Here is a 15,609-nt window from a genome sequence, read left to right as displayed (position 1 = left end):
GAAGTACAGTGAGGTATCACTCACACTGGCCAGAATGGCCATCATCAAAAAATCTACAAACAATAAATGCTGGAGAGGGTGTGGAGAAAAGGGAACCCTCTTGCACTATTGGTGGGAAGGTAAATTGATACAGCCACTATGGAGAACAGTATGGAGATTCCTTAAAAAACTAAAAATAGAACTACCATATGACCCAGCAATCCCACTACTGGGCATATACCCTGAGAAAACCATAATTCAAAAAGAGTCATGTACCACAACGTTCACTGCAGCTCTATTTACAATAGCCAGGACACGGAAGCAACCTAAATGTCCACTGATAGGTGAATGGACAAAGAAGATGTGGCACACATATACAATGCAATATTACTCAGCCATAAAAAGAAATGAAACTGAGTTATATGTAGTGAGGTGGATGGACCTATAGTCTGTCATACAGAGTGAAGTAAGTCAGAAAGAGAAAAACAAATACCGTATGCTAACACATATATATGGAATCTAAAAAAAAAAAAAGGTTCTGATGAACGTAGGGCCAGGACAGGAATAAAGACGCAGACATAGAGAATGGACTTGAGGACACGGGGAGGGGGGAAGGGTAAGCTGGGACGAAGTGAGAGAGTGGCATGGACATATATACACTACCAAATGTAAAATAGATAGCTAGTGGGAAGCAGCTGCATAGCACAGGTGCTTTGTGACCACCTAGAGGGGTGGGATAGGGAGGGTGGGAGGGAGACGCAAGAGGGAAGAGATATGGGGATATATGTATACGTATAGCTGATTCACTTTGTTACACAGCAGAAACTAACACAACATTGTAAAGCAATTATACTCCAATAAAGATGTTTAAAAAAAAAAAAAGTATTTTCCCCAAACGCTGATGCCTCCTTAAATGGTGATATTAAAGGGCTCTGATGAGGACCTGCATGGACTGAAGCATCGGCACCAATGGTGCCTGCTTCTCTTTGTCCTTTTGGTGACGAGAAATAAAGAAGACTGGATATCTTCGGTTAATGTGGTCCTTTTAGAGCTCTTAGTCGAACAATTCCTTAAAGGACCAGGGTCCTGGGGAATCAAAACAATTTCCCTGAGTTGCAGGCATGGTTACATGCAAACATCTTCAGAGGGCAGAGGAGTGGGCGGTTGGAGAGGAGGTGCTACTTAGGGTGACCCCGTACCCCACACTCTGCACTGGTCCCCTCCCCTCTCCTTTCTTCTCTGATTTTCCTTCCTCACATCCCTAACCTGCCTGCATTTCGGGTAGGTGGGGATTCCCTTCTCCATGTTCCTTTAGCGCCCAGATCCCCGACTCATTAACTCCACATCTTTGAGTTTCTTATCCATAAAAGGAGGCTGACATCTATCCCATTTGGTTGTTAAGTGAGAAAATACTCAGAAAGCAGGTAACACAGGCCCTGACATATTAGTGAGTCCCCTACGAACATGAGTCTCCCCTCACCCATTCTGTCCCTTTCAACCCCCCCTTTTTCCCTCTTCCCCTGCCCCTGCCAAAGGCCAACAAGCTGCTCTTACAGCCATGGCTCACTTCAGCTCTAACCCTTGTGGTCCAAGGGCTGGGGCCACTGACATACACTTTACTATACTCAGAAGTACCTTGTAACACACAGAATAGACTTCTATTTTGTTTTTCATTTCAAGAGGTTTCATCAAGATTTAGCTGACCCCTTCTACCAATTAAGGATAAAATTTTTTATTTAAAATTGGGGAAAGCTATACAATGAAGTTGAATCCTATACCTACTTTCATGCCTTCTTACCCAGAAGCACATATATATGTGATGTTACAGTAACCTGCCAGCAGAGACCAATCCAAGGAGAGAACTAACATCCACCTAACGAGGGCACAAAACTGAGGTTTTCCTGAGTTGCTCTTCTAAAGCAGAATTCGGGGGCTTCCCTGGTGGCGCAATGGCTAAGAACCTGTCTGCCAATGCAGGGGACATGGGTTCAAGCCCTGGTCTGGGAAGATCCCACATGCTGCGGAGCAACTAAGCCCTTGTGCCATAACTACTGAGCCTGCGCTCTAGAGCTCTCAAGCCACATCTACTGAGCCCTCATGCCACAACTACTGAAGCGTGTGTGACTAGAGCCCGTGCTTCGCAACACGAGAAGCCACCGCAATGAGAAGCCCGCGCACCACAACAAAGAGTGGGCCCCGCTCGCCGCAACTAGAGAAAGCCCGTGCACAACAACAAAGACCCAACGCAGCCAAAAATAAAATTAATTAATTAAAAAAAAAGTTTCCTCCTTTTATAATAAATAAATAAATAAAACAGAATTCAGGACCCCAGGCTCATCCTGTGTTCTGGTTTTACCATGGCCTAAGGCCTGGGAGTCTTTTGCCTCCAGCTGTTCAAATGGAGAAAAAAAGGAGAGGACAAATGATTTCACAGTGGGGCTATCAGGGGCCAGGCCTGGAAATGGTGCACGGGACTTCTGCCTACTTTCCTCAGCCCAGAACCTAGTCACGGGGATCCCACCAAACAGCAAGGAAAGAAGAGACGAGAATCTAGCTCTGGCCCAGAAGGAAAAGGAAGTGGAATACAGTGAACATATAGCAAACTCTGCCACAGCATCTTTTATTAAAAATAGTTTTGTTTAGTATTTTTTTCATTGTAACGGGTATTTGTTGTATTAGAATTTTACCAATATTTAAGAAAATTCAAGAATTGGGAGCCAAAGAAATTGTCCTTGAATTTTAAGCTCCCGTAGAATAATAATGACTATCTTAATCTGAATCTTTCTACATTCCTAAAATACCGTACAGGTCAACAATGATGTCATCCACAACATACTCCAGGGACCCCATCGAGCCTCCCTCTCCCGTCAGCAGAGAAAGCACTCCCCCTCGTCCTTTCCCCTTTTTCTACCTTCCAGGACCCTTTGGTCTCCCCGAGGCTTTTGCTACCTACCTACCGCTCCTGCTCAGCCTCGGGCATCAGACCTAGTTGGGCAAGATGTTGACGTTGGGAGGATGGAGATGGGAAAAATACTGTGTTTTCTATTCCCTGAGTTGTACTACCTAAGGCATCTTGTGTTACCTTCTGGCTCAGAGAAGCTGAAGGATGTGAGGTAGATGAGGGGGTAAAAGAATCCCTTACCTCACTGAGAGGTTCTGCTCTGTACAAGCAAAGTTAAAAGTCAGGAAGGATTGCTCTAATGGATCACAAAGTATAGAAGAGTGAAGGAATTGCCTGGTGGTCCAGTGGTTAGGACTCTGTGCTTCCACTGCAGGGGGACCTGGTCGGGGAACTAAGATCCTGCAAGCCACGTGGTACAGTCGAAAAAAATAAAAATAAAGAAAAAATATAAAGAAGAGTGAGCCACAGCTCATAAACCATGCTATCTAAAATCAGGTCACTAGGTTTATCTCCTTACATTACTCCCGAACCTTTTGTAAAATCTTGTTGAATGCATACATTACTTGTGTGTGTTGGGGAGGAGTGTAAGTTAAAATATCAGTGTAAATTTGGCACTAGATACTAACATTAAAGATGCACCTATTCTTTGACCCAGCAATTTCTAGAAAGTTGTCCTACAGATGCCACATATGTGTAAAAAAGTTCTTCACTGTTTTTACTGAAGCATTTTGGTATAGGAAAAGATTGGAAACAACCCAAGTGCCCATTGGTAGGAAACTGCCTAAATAAATTATGATAGAGCCATGCAATGGGTTATTACGTGGCCATCAGAAAAGAAAGAGGAACTCTGTGTGTTGGAGGATTTCCAAGACAGAGCAAGGGACAGAGCCACTTGTGGCAGTCTGTGCAGTGTTCTATCATGTTGGTGATAGGGGAAGAGAGGAATCCTATCATGTATTTGACTCAGCATAGAGGATGTAGAGAAATCAGTTACACTGGTCGTCTGGGGAGGGAGGGCTGGGTGGCTGGAGACATAGACCAACAAAGAAGACTTTGTAGACTTTCCTTTTATAATCTGTTCAGGAAAATTCAAGTTGGTAATAAATAAACAAAAGGTTTTGATCTTAAACCAGCCGTGCCATGGGCTACTGGGAGAAGAGGCCCCAGCTCTTCCTTTGAGTGAGAACGTTCAAGGGCAGGACTTGTCCTTGAAGCCAGTGTGACTCAGGCATCACGTGGGTAAGAGCAGAGGAGCCATGGGGTCTGCATTTCCTTCTGCACCAAGTGTAGAGTCCTTCCCTAAGGTACCAACCTAGAAGAACCCAGGTTTTCTTTTTACTGAGGAAGGTGGCATTTTCTTTCACGGGCAATCGGACTCTGTTTTCATAGTTTCTTTAGTTTGGCTGAAGCTCAGGAAAGTAAACAGCAAAAACAAGTGAACCATAATATTAAACCCACGTCACTGGGGTGTTAACTGAGGCCATTAAATCTTTCATTTGGGATCTAAGTATTAGAGTAGGACTTTGATGACACTGTGCAATTGTACCAAAAGTAGACTAATCCACAATAGTAATACAGCAAACAGCATGATTGAAAAATCTGAGAAACGACTCAAGCTTTCCAATTGGTATTTACATTAGCACCTACCCATTTTTAATGACATAAAGAGAAGTAGTGTTACAGATTCTTAATGCATCAGGGCTCAGTGAACCTGGAGGAAAAGCAGACAGCTTATGTAGATTTGAGAGTATTTTAATATTAAACAAATGAACCACAATTAGAAGGGCATGGCAAAGGCACAGCCTGTTGCATGCCTAATCGTGGGCAGTGGATCTTTCAGATGTTTGCCCTCTGTGCTCTTCAGGAGTTCATTCAAATGGTGCAACCTGCAGGGCAAGAGCCAGGGGCACTGAACTCAGCTAAGACGGAGAGAGAATTCACTGTGCTACCAGCGATGGAGGAGCTCAGCCCGTGTCCGAGGGAGAGGAAAACCCTCCTTCCCACTTCTCACCCTTTGTTGTGCTCAGTGTGGAAGCAGGTTGTTGCCAAGAGAACCAAGAAGAGCTACACTGATCTACATTCATCATGACTGATCTACAAATGTCATGAGACACATGGAAGAAAGAAGACTGGGGACAGGACGGGTGACCGAGGAGGAAGAGGGCAAGGTCTGGGAGAGCTTGCAGGAGCAGAAAGGGAAGGAAATTGGAGTAACTCAGGAGCTTTAGTGATGCACGGTGTCTACGGAGAGTGGTAGGAAATCTTAGTGTATTTGTGACCGTGCAATCGCCCCCTCCTCCGTAGCCTCATAAAAAACTAAAATGAAAACTTCACCTGAAGACCTATTACTCCTCAGGGCTTTACGGAGTCAGATTTATGTTCCTTTCTGTGTATGGTGCTGGGCTGACAAGGGTTTTGAGTTGGAAGCAAGAAAGCCTCATGTTTTGAACAAACGTATGGACACCAAGGGGGGAAAGTAGGGGGGCGGTGGTGGTGGGATGAATTGGGAGATTGGGATTGACATGTATACACTAATATGTATAAAATAGATAACTAATAAGAACATGCTGTATAAAAAATAAATAAAATAAAATTCAAAAATTCAAAAAAAAAAAAAAGCCTCATGTTTTGGGGGTTGAATTATTAAAATTGAAACTATGAGCCTAGTACATTTTTTAAGTATATTGGATGCTTGAGGCCCTTAACACCAGCACTTACTTACTAATTGTCATCAGAGGCTTTAAAGACCTTTGGGTTGCCAGGTTTTTGTTATTTATTTTATGAAAGAGGCCACACCGCCATGGTCTTCTATAGTGGAGTCAACTCTTACTCAGGGGATGAAGTTGTAAAGTGAGTGCATAAAGCAAAAGTTAAGTATAGTCAAAATTTCCATTTAAAATACTGTAATTCACCCCTGAAGTCCGGTACTTGTGAATTGCACACCCAAGTTCAGCCCCGTCAGGAGTTTTTCAGCATTGAACACACAGCTCTTCACTGGCTATTTAATTGGCACCAGCCATGCGCAGACAGTGATGGAGGATAAAATAGTCCTCACCGTCATGTAAGTTCTAGGCAACGTTCTAGGTGATGAGGCAGAGAATAATGACGTGAGCAGGTAAATAAAACTACATCAGATCCTTTTCTGTGCTGTGGAAACAAAGAAAGCAGGGAAAGTGAGGAGGCTTTATGTAGAGTGATCGGGAAAGGCTCGTTCAGACGGTGACATTTAAGCAGAGACTGGAAGGGAGGAAGGAAGGTAGGGCATGAGCCAGCAGCTCTGCGGGGAAGGGCATTTCAGACCTGGGAGCACAAGGGCAAAGGTCAGGTGTGGAAGCGGCTGGGAGGGGGAGACCCAGGAAGGAGGCTGGCACAGCTGGCGGCAGGAGTGAGGAAGGGCGGGAAAGATGGAGATGATGCCAGATCCCTGAGACCTCAGAGGCCAGGGCACAAGGTCAGCTGTTACTCTGAGTGATTTAGGAAGTAGCCGAAGAGTTCTGAGCAGAAGAGTAATATGATGGGACCCAGGTTTCTAAAGAATCCCTCTGGACAGAGGAATGGATAAAGAAGATGTGGTACATATATACAGTGGCATACTACTCAGCCATAAAAAAGAAGGAAATACTGCCATATGCAGCAACATGGATGGGCCTGGAGATGATCATACTAAGTGAAGTAAGCCAGACAGAGAAAGACAGATATATGATATCACTTACATGTGGACTGTAAAAAAAAAAAATGATACAAAAGAATCAGTCTGGCTCCTTTGTTGAGAAGAGACTATTGGGAGAGCAAAAGCAGAAACAAGTGACAGGTGAGGAGATGGGGGTGGCTTTGACCACAGAAGTGACGGCAACAATGGTCGGAAGTGGTTGGATTCTGTGGGCACCAGTCAGATGAGTTAGTTGTTAGAGGTCTTTACAGAGGAGGGATTGAGCTGTCACCCTGCGATTTTTTTCATCATTACAGTTTTTTGGGGTTTGGCTGTTTTTTTGTTTGTTTTTGCTGATTATGTGTAGTTGAATTTGAAAAATTAAACGCTCATATGATGACATCCACTGAATTTCCCTTTTACTTGGCGATTTGTTCACCTTTCTAAGGACTGTGGTTCTATGCCTACATTCAGTGTTACTCTCAACATTATCTTACTTATGAGCAGGTTACAATCTCTGAGCATCTGTTTCCTCATTTGCAAAATGTGGGTAGTAGCAATAATAATAATAATTTATGCTACATGATGGATGTGCTAATTAAATGAAATGTATATCAGCTGCCCAGTCCAGGGACTTTGCAGGTGCCCAGCAAATGTCAATTCCCTCCCCATGTTTCTGCCCTTGTACATTGACTTCTTTTATCATAATTAGGAGGTAAATGTCTTCAGGTTACATCTGGGAAAATTAAGATAACAAGAACTCAATTGCAAATTAAAGGTCATACCTTTGGAATTAGTTGAAGATTTAGGATTTTTAGGATTAAAGAAAGCTTCCACAAAACAACTCGCCTACAGTCTTCACAAATTCAAGGTCATGAAAGTCAAAGACTGAGGAACAGATTAAAGGAGACTAAGAAGGCATGACAACTGCATGCAGCATGTGATTCTGGATTAGATCCCAGACCCCCCGTTTTTTTTTCATTTGCTATAGAGAACAATAGCAGGACAATTGGCAACATTTTAATAAAGTCTGTTGATGTTGATAATTATACATTATTATGTAAAAAAAATTCCTGTTTTTAGGAATTATACATTGAAGTATTTAGGGGTAAAAGGCAACACACTTGCTATTTAATTTCATTTAGTTAAAAAAGAATGTGTGTGTGTGTGTGTGTGTGCATATACATACACGCACACACACACATACACAAAGCAGAGAAAGAGAGGATGATAATGCAGATGTGTAAAATGTTAACAACTGGGTAATCTGCATGAAGGATATATGGGAATTCTTTGTACCATAATTGCAAGTTTTCTGTTAAGACAAATTATTTCAAAATAAAAAGTTTCTAAAACAGAAATTCTCTATTATGAAGGGGAAAGTAAATGACTTTTATGCCATAACAATTCAGGAACTCCTACAGAGGGGAAAAAAAAAATCAAAATTAGCAGCCAGACTTTGGAATGGAAACACGTTAAAATGACCCAAGGTAGAGACTGGCAAGGTTCATAGAATTCTCGAGGCCTTAATGAGAAGTGATGAGACCTGAGCTGTAATATCTTGACACAAGTTCACTAGCACAGCATCAGTTCTTTCTTTAAAGTACAGTTCAACACAAGGGCATCATTTGTGTGGCTTCCAAGAGGCCCTGAAGGCACTACATAGTTTGTCAGACCTTTCTGTTTGAAAGCAAAGAAAAGATAAAAGCTTAATTGTAGTACCAGAGCAGCAATAATGCACACACATCTGATCCTACCTCTAAATAGCAGGTTTGGGGTAATGCCAACCAGAAAACTACGTACTGTGATCGCTCCATCACTTCTAATGCTTTTATTCATGCTTTTATTTATGTAAAGTAGGAGTCTGTAAAGCTTAACCATGCTACTTTAATTGCACCATTTAAATATCCAAATGATTCAGCCCTCCTTACTTTAACATGCACATTCCAGTCTTTATTTCTAGGAAAGAATCGTCACATAGAATGTGGAAAATGCATATATGCACATATGTATAAAAAGAAAATGTGAGTTAATAATCCTACTATATTATATTTATGCATAATATATAATTATAGATATTTATGTATACATATATTACATAATAAAATATGATCAGCCCTTAGGAATCAATTAAAAAGTTACTAGAATTAACAAATGGCTCAGTAAAAAGAACAGGCACAAAATTCACAGACAAATGTCAGTGGAATGCCGGTACGCCAAGCCCTCACCACACCCACAAGAAAAAAACAAAATCCTATTAAGATTTTTAAAATACATCCTATTCTGATGAGTTTAAGGGACATATGTTTAAAAATTTCCATTTAAGAAAGTACATTAATAAACTCCATTGAGAAATAGAAATAGACAAGGAAATAGCTAAGAAAAATCCTAATAAGAAATGTATGTGAGGGCTTCCCTGGTGGCACAGTGGTTGAGAATCTGCCTGCTAATGCAGGGGACACGGGTTTGAGCCCTGGTCTGGGAAGATCCCACATGCCACGGGGCAACTGGGCCCGTGAGCCACAACTACTGAGCCTGCGCATCTGGAGCCTGTGCTCCGCAGCAAGAGAGGCCGCGACAGTGAGAGGCCCGCGCCCCGCGATGAGGAGTGGTCCCCGCTCGCCGCAACTAGAGGAAGCCCTCACACAGAAACGAAAACCCAACACAGCCAAAAAATAAATAAATAAAAATAAAAAGTACCAAATAGAAGTCATAGTGCTGAAGAATATAATAATGGAACTAAAATTCAATAGAGGAATTAAACCACAGGCTAGATGAAGCAGAAGAAAGGATTAGTGAAATTTGTCTTTGGATAGGGCAGTGGAATTCATCCAATCAGAGGAACAAAACAACAACAACAAAAATAATAATGAAAAATAGTAAAAATACCTTCAGGGACTTTGGAACACCAACAAGGAGACCAATATATGCATTCTAGGGGTGCCAGAAGAAGAAGAGAAAGGCAAAGGGGCAGAAAGTTTATTCGAAGAAATGACAGCTGAAAAATTCCCTAAAATGGAGAAAGAAGCAGATATCCAGATTTAGGAAGCCCTAGATTTCCAAATAAGATGGATCTAAAGAGACCCACAACAATACACGTTGTAACTGAATTTTCAAAAGGTAAAGACGAAGAGAAAATCTTAAAAGCACAAGAGAAAACTTATTATGCACAAGGGAACCCCCATAAGACAATCAGCAAATTGTTCAGCAGAAACTTTGTGCGCCAGAAGGAACTGGGATGATATATTTAAAGTGCTGAAAGAAAAAAACTTCTAACCAAGAGTGCTCTACCCAGCGAAGTTGTCCTTTAGAATCAAAGGAGAAAAAAAGAGTTTCCCAGAAAAACAAAAGCTAAGGGATTTCATCACAACTAGACTGGCCATACAATAACCATTAGAGGGAGTTCTTCAAGATGAAATAAAAGGATGGTAATTAGTAACATGAAAATATATGAAAGTATAGCATGTGAAAAACATGTAAAAGTATAAAACTCACTGGTAAATGTAAATATATATTTAAATTTGGAATACTCTAATGTTGTAATGGTCGTGGGCAAATTACTTATAACTCAAGACAAAAGTACTTGTCCTTAAGACAAAAGTATTAAAAATGATTATAACGACAATAACTTGTTAATGGGTACACAATATAAAAAGATATAAATTGTGACATAAAAAAACATAAAATGTGAGGAGGTGGAGTGGAAAAATGTAGAGCTTTTGTATGTGCTCAAAGTTAAGTCATCAGCTTAAAAGAGACTGTTATAAATATAAGATGTTCTGTGTAAGCCTCATGGTAACTACAAAGCAAAAACCTACAGCAGATACACAAAAGATGAAGAGAAGGGGATCAAAGCATACCTCTGAAGAAAATTATCAGATCAGTTCTATCTCAATGTTTTAAAAAGGCCACAGCGGCCAACTGGCCCAGCACTTGGACAAAGACAGTTCACAGGTGCAGAAGTGAATTAACCCCCTCTCAATGCATTCAGTGCCTCATAGGCTTGCTCCAGAAGGACCTGGGTCTCAGGCAGGGCATCTGGGTGTTAACTCACTACCTGCCCAGACCAAAGGACTGCCCAGCAGACCCACGGAATCATGAGCTACATAAAATCTACTATTCTAACTATTACATTTAGAATGGATAAACAACAAGGCCCTACTGTATAGCACAGGGAACCATACTCAATATCTTGTGATAAACCATAATGGAAAAGAATATGAAAAAAAGAATGGATATATGTGTATAACTGAGTCACTTTGCTGTACAGCAGAGATTAGCACAACACTGTAAATCAACTACACTTCAATTAATAAAAAAAGAAAAATAAATAAAATCTACTATCCTAAACGGTTGAACGTAAACACAACCTGTTAAACATCAGGTTAGCTGATTCTCTCCTGACATCTAGTGTTCCTGATTCATTACTGCAAAATAGTTCCATTTAATTTTAAACTATGAGAATGAAAATGTTATATGGAATAAAAACTGTTCATTTTAGAAGGAAATTTGTTAAGTGCAATAAAACTACAAGCTAATAATAACAAGGTTTCTGTTTCTAAGGAGCAAAAGATTTTTTCTCTTAATTCCTCCCATATGAGAAAGATTTTCTTGCTATTCTGATAGCAAGATAGAGGCTCCCAGCATATATGTAGGGCTGTCCCATTACTGCAGAGGAGGAAGGGGCACTTACTGAAGGCCTACTATGTGCCGGGTGCTGGGCCTAAATACTTTAGTGCGAGTTATCACTGGGCTTTCAGAAGCTACAGGACCGTCCTCACCACGGACGCTCACCCGGACAAGGTTTCGAGGATTTTCCCACTCTGCAGTTGGAAATGGAGACGGTCAACATCCCTTCCTGAAATGCCGTGTGCCAGGCTACAAGTTACACAACTTGTGGGCAGTCAGAAAGAGCTGGCCTATTCTAACAGAAGTGAGGGACTGTCCTTCAGATCCCACGTTCCCGTTCCGTTGGAGATGTTCCACGAGGGAAAGAAAATGGGAAATGCTGGAATAACTTGGACAGCTGTTGGGAGCACATTCGGTGTCTCTTATGTGTAGAAAGGAAGCCTCAGGTTTACCCACTCCCGTCTCCTTCTGTTCTCTCTTCCTTTTCCTTCTCCTGGTCCACAAGCGTTCCCTCGCTCACACTTTGTCAGCCTCTGCTCCTCTCCTGCGTCAAGGTCTGGGTCCTTGATACTCCAAGGGGGACCCAATGACTGGTAGCGTCACCGTCACCTGGGAGGTGGTTAGAAGTGCAGATCTTCAGGCTCAACCCCAGACCTATTGAGCCACAATCTGCATTTTAACGAGATCCCTAGATCTTGGTGACTCTGATGCACGTAAGTTTGGAAAGCACTGCTCGACACCAGGAGTGGTAACCAGTGAGCTTCGGCTGACAAGCCACCTCCAGGAACAGGAGAAGCTGAGTGGAAGCATGAACTGGTTCAAGGCAAGGTGCCGGCACAGTAAGGGATGTCCTCTTTGAGCACGGTGAGCGGTGTGGCATCCATACTCCGTGCTCAGAAACGAACCTTCTAGTACTTCTTAGCGTTTACCCTCTCAGCTGCAGCTGTCCCTGGGCCCGCCCTGAGCTAGGCAGTATCACCCTTAGACTCAGGCAAGTGGAGCCCCTGCTCAGACCTGGCCCATCAGGGGTCTCCACGCTGTGGAGTACCTTCCTCCAAGCTGCCTCAGCCCCTTTCCAGTGCCTGAGACTGGTCAAGGGCAGAAGTGCTCTCTGGGCTGGGTACCCCACGCCTGGAGCTGGTCCTGTGCGGGTCCCGGTCCCAGGAGGCACGCACCTCAGCGTTTCATAAGCACTGCCCCAGCCGCCGGTGGGGACGACCCAGCCAGGGCAGGGCCACGCGGGCAGGCCACTCCGAGGCTGGCCAGAGCTGCACGGGTCCTGCCTCCCGCTTCGCCCCTTCCAGGTGCTGCCCAGCATCCTTGGGCTCAGCAAGACGCCCTGAGCAGCTCTGGGACTCATGCCCACGGGGCAGCTCCAGGAGGGCCACCTGGAGAGAATGGTGTTGTTGACATGCTGATTCTTTTTTATTTTGGGGGGCCCATACCACGCGGCATGCGGAACCTTAGTTTCCTGACCAGGGATCGAACCTGCATCCCCTGCATTGGAAACGCTGAGTGTTAACCACTGGACCACCAGGGAAGTCCCTTGACATGCTGATTCTAAGTGACTCTCATGATGGGCACAGGACAAGTTCAGGGATCTGGGCAACGGGAGATCTGCTAACCCCTGGGCTTGAGCCACACGTGGGCCCGCATATTGGCTCTTACTCCTCCAGCTAGTGTCACTGCCGGTTTACACACGCAAAGGCGGTGGGGTGGCAACACCCATCTCCCGGCCTTCAGGCCTCCGGCCGCTGGCACCCTTCTCCCAGGCTCCCCCCACGCGTCAGGCGGTCTTCTGGCAGTGGTCGCCCGTCTCCTCCCAGGATTTTCTGGCTTGCTCTGTAACATCAACAGGCACTTCTAATGCCCGTCCTCGCTTGGCTCTGCTGATGGAGCGACGTCCAGCTGCCCTGGGTCCGTCTCCAGCCAAGCTGACCAGGGACAGACATGCCTTGCCCGAATGGGAAGCTCTCCTCACTGGCCCTCGGGCCGCCTGCTGAGCCTCTGCTTGGTAGCGTGGGGAAGGCAGGGGTGTTGCCAAATTTGCAAGATTCCATTCTTGGAATAAAGTGCTTCCAGCGTGAAGACTTCAAAAAACACACATGGTTGGCAAAAACGGAAAACTTAACATGAGTGAAGAACAAAAAAGATGGCTCAAATTTTCCTGCATTTGTGGCCATCATCGGTGGAGTGCAGTGAGAACCTTTGGGAGCGATGAGAAGCCGGTATTCGCGGGCAGGAAGATGGATGATTCAGCACCAAGAGTAACGACACAGTCGGGATTCAGGGCTACTAGGGAACTTCAGAGACAAGCAGACCTACAACATTGCAACAGACGGGCTGGGAAGAGCCCGGGCAGTGTAAGAACAGTGTCACTACCTTTTTCTATTGGTGAAAGACATGAAATCAGCCAGAAACGGCACATCTGTCAAGACTTACCAAGGAATCTTCGTGCTCATAGACAAAAACTAAATCTGCCACACTCCCATTAAGGTCTTTTCAACTGATTAAATGTGTGAACCCCCTTTGATTCTATGTTCTGTGCGGCCTTACTGCCCAAAGCGTACGGTTTACCTCAGTGTCTTCAAATTATTGCTCCTATCTTTCTGTACATAAAATCGTTCCTAATCTCCTCCAGCATCTTGCCCAATCACTCTCTCTGCTTCCCATGTTCCCTTCTCCAGCAGCATCTCTGGAAGAATAAGGACAGCAGATACCTACACAGTGTCAGAAACAGCTCAAAAAATCCTCTCTTCTGTTGGGGTGTCCTCAAGGAATGCCTAAATTTCAGTGTTTGTGAGGGTATATGGGATGGTGAGGGGTGGAAGAGGGAAACACAGATTGAGAAATATATTAAAATATACCCAGCAGAACTGAAACAGCAGAAACAGAAATATGTGTGTACATGCGCGTGTGCGCGCGCACACACACGCACTACTCCAGAGACTCAGAGGAGGAATACATCACAGTGAACTAGAGATAGGATTTAAAGTGTCTTCAGACATACAGATGGCCAACAGGCACATGAAAAGATGCTCAACATCACTCATCATCAGGGAAATGCAAATCAAAACCAAGTGAGACACCACCGCACACCTGTCAAAATGGCTGTTATCAAAAAGACAAGCAAGAACAAGTGTTGGTGAGGATGTGCAGAAAAAAGAATGTAAACTGGTGTAGTCACTATGGAAAACAGGATGGAGTTTCCTCGAAAAACTAAAATTAGAACCACCATATGATCCAGCAGTTCCACTCCTGGGTATTTATCTGAAGAAAACAAAGGCCACTAATTTGAAAAGATATATGTACCCATGTTCACTGCAGCTTTATTTACAATAGCCAAGATACAGAAGCAACCTAAGTGTCTATGGATAGATGAATGAGTGAAGATGCAGTATATATACATATACTGGGGCTGGCCAAAATGTTCGTTCGGTTTGCTGCCTACAATGTCTCTAGTAGCACTTAGTTGTCTTTAACTTCATTCAAAACAATTTTATTAGATTGTAACGTGACAGCTGTCATATCAAAGTGCATTAAAAAAAAAACTTAGCAAAATTGGTAAATTTTTGTGCAGCCATTTTAATATTGAAGATGGAAGAAAAAAACATTTCGGCATATCATGCTTTTTATTTCAAGAAAGGTAAAAACGCAACTGAAACGCAAAAGAAGATTTGTTCAATGTATGGAGAAGGCGCTGTGACTGATCGAACACGTCAAAAGCGGTTTGCGAAGTTTTGTGCTGGAGATTTCTCACTGGATCATGCTCCACGGTCAGGTAGACCAGTTGAAGTTGATAGCGATCAAGTCGAGACATTAACTGAGAACAATCAACGTTATACCACGTGGGAGATAGCCGACATACTCAAAATATCCAAATCAAGCGCTGAAAATCATTTGCACCAGCTTGGTTATGTTGTTTTGATGTCTGGGTTCCACTTAAGTTAAATGGAAAAAAACCTTTTTTTTTTTTTTTAAATAAATTTATTTATTTATTTATTTATTTATTTTTGGCTGTGTTGGGTCTTCGTTTCTGTGCGAGGGCCTTCTGTAGTTGCAGCGAGCGGGGGCCACTCTTCATCGCGGTGCGCAGGCCTCTCACTATCGCGGCCTCTCCTGTTGCGGAGCACAGGCTCCAGACGCGCAGGCTCAGTAACTGTGGCGCACGGGCCCAGTTGCTCCGTGGCATGTGGGATCTTCCCAGATCAGGGCTCGAACCCGCGTCCCCTGCATTGGCAGACTCTCAACCACTGCGCCACCAGGGAAGCCCGGAAAAAAACCTTCTTGACCGTATTTCCCCATGTGATTCTCTACTGAAACGTTAACAAAAATGTTCCATTTTTAAAACAAATTGTGACGGGCGATGAAAAGTGGATACTGTACAACAATGAGGAATGGACGAGATCATGGGGCAAGCGAAATGCACCACCACCAACCACACCAAATG

The sequence above is a fragment of the Balaenoptera ricei genome, chromosome 17, assembly GCF_028023285.1.
Source record: "Balaenoptera ricei isolate mBalRic1 chromosome 17, mBalRic1.hap2, whole genome shotgun sequence".
Classification (NCBI taxonomy): Eukaryota; Metazoa; Chordata; class Mammalia; order Artiodactyla; family Balaenopteridae; genus Balaenoptera; species Balaenoptera ricei.
Note: the sequence above shows the minus strand (reverse complement) of the source record.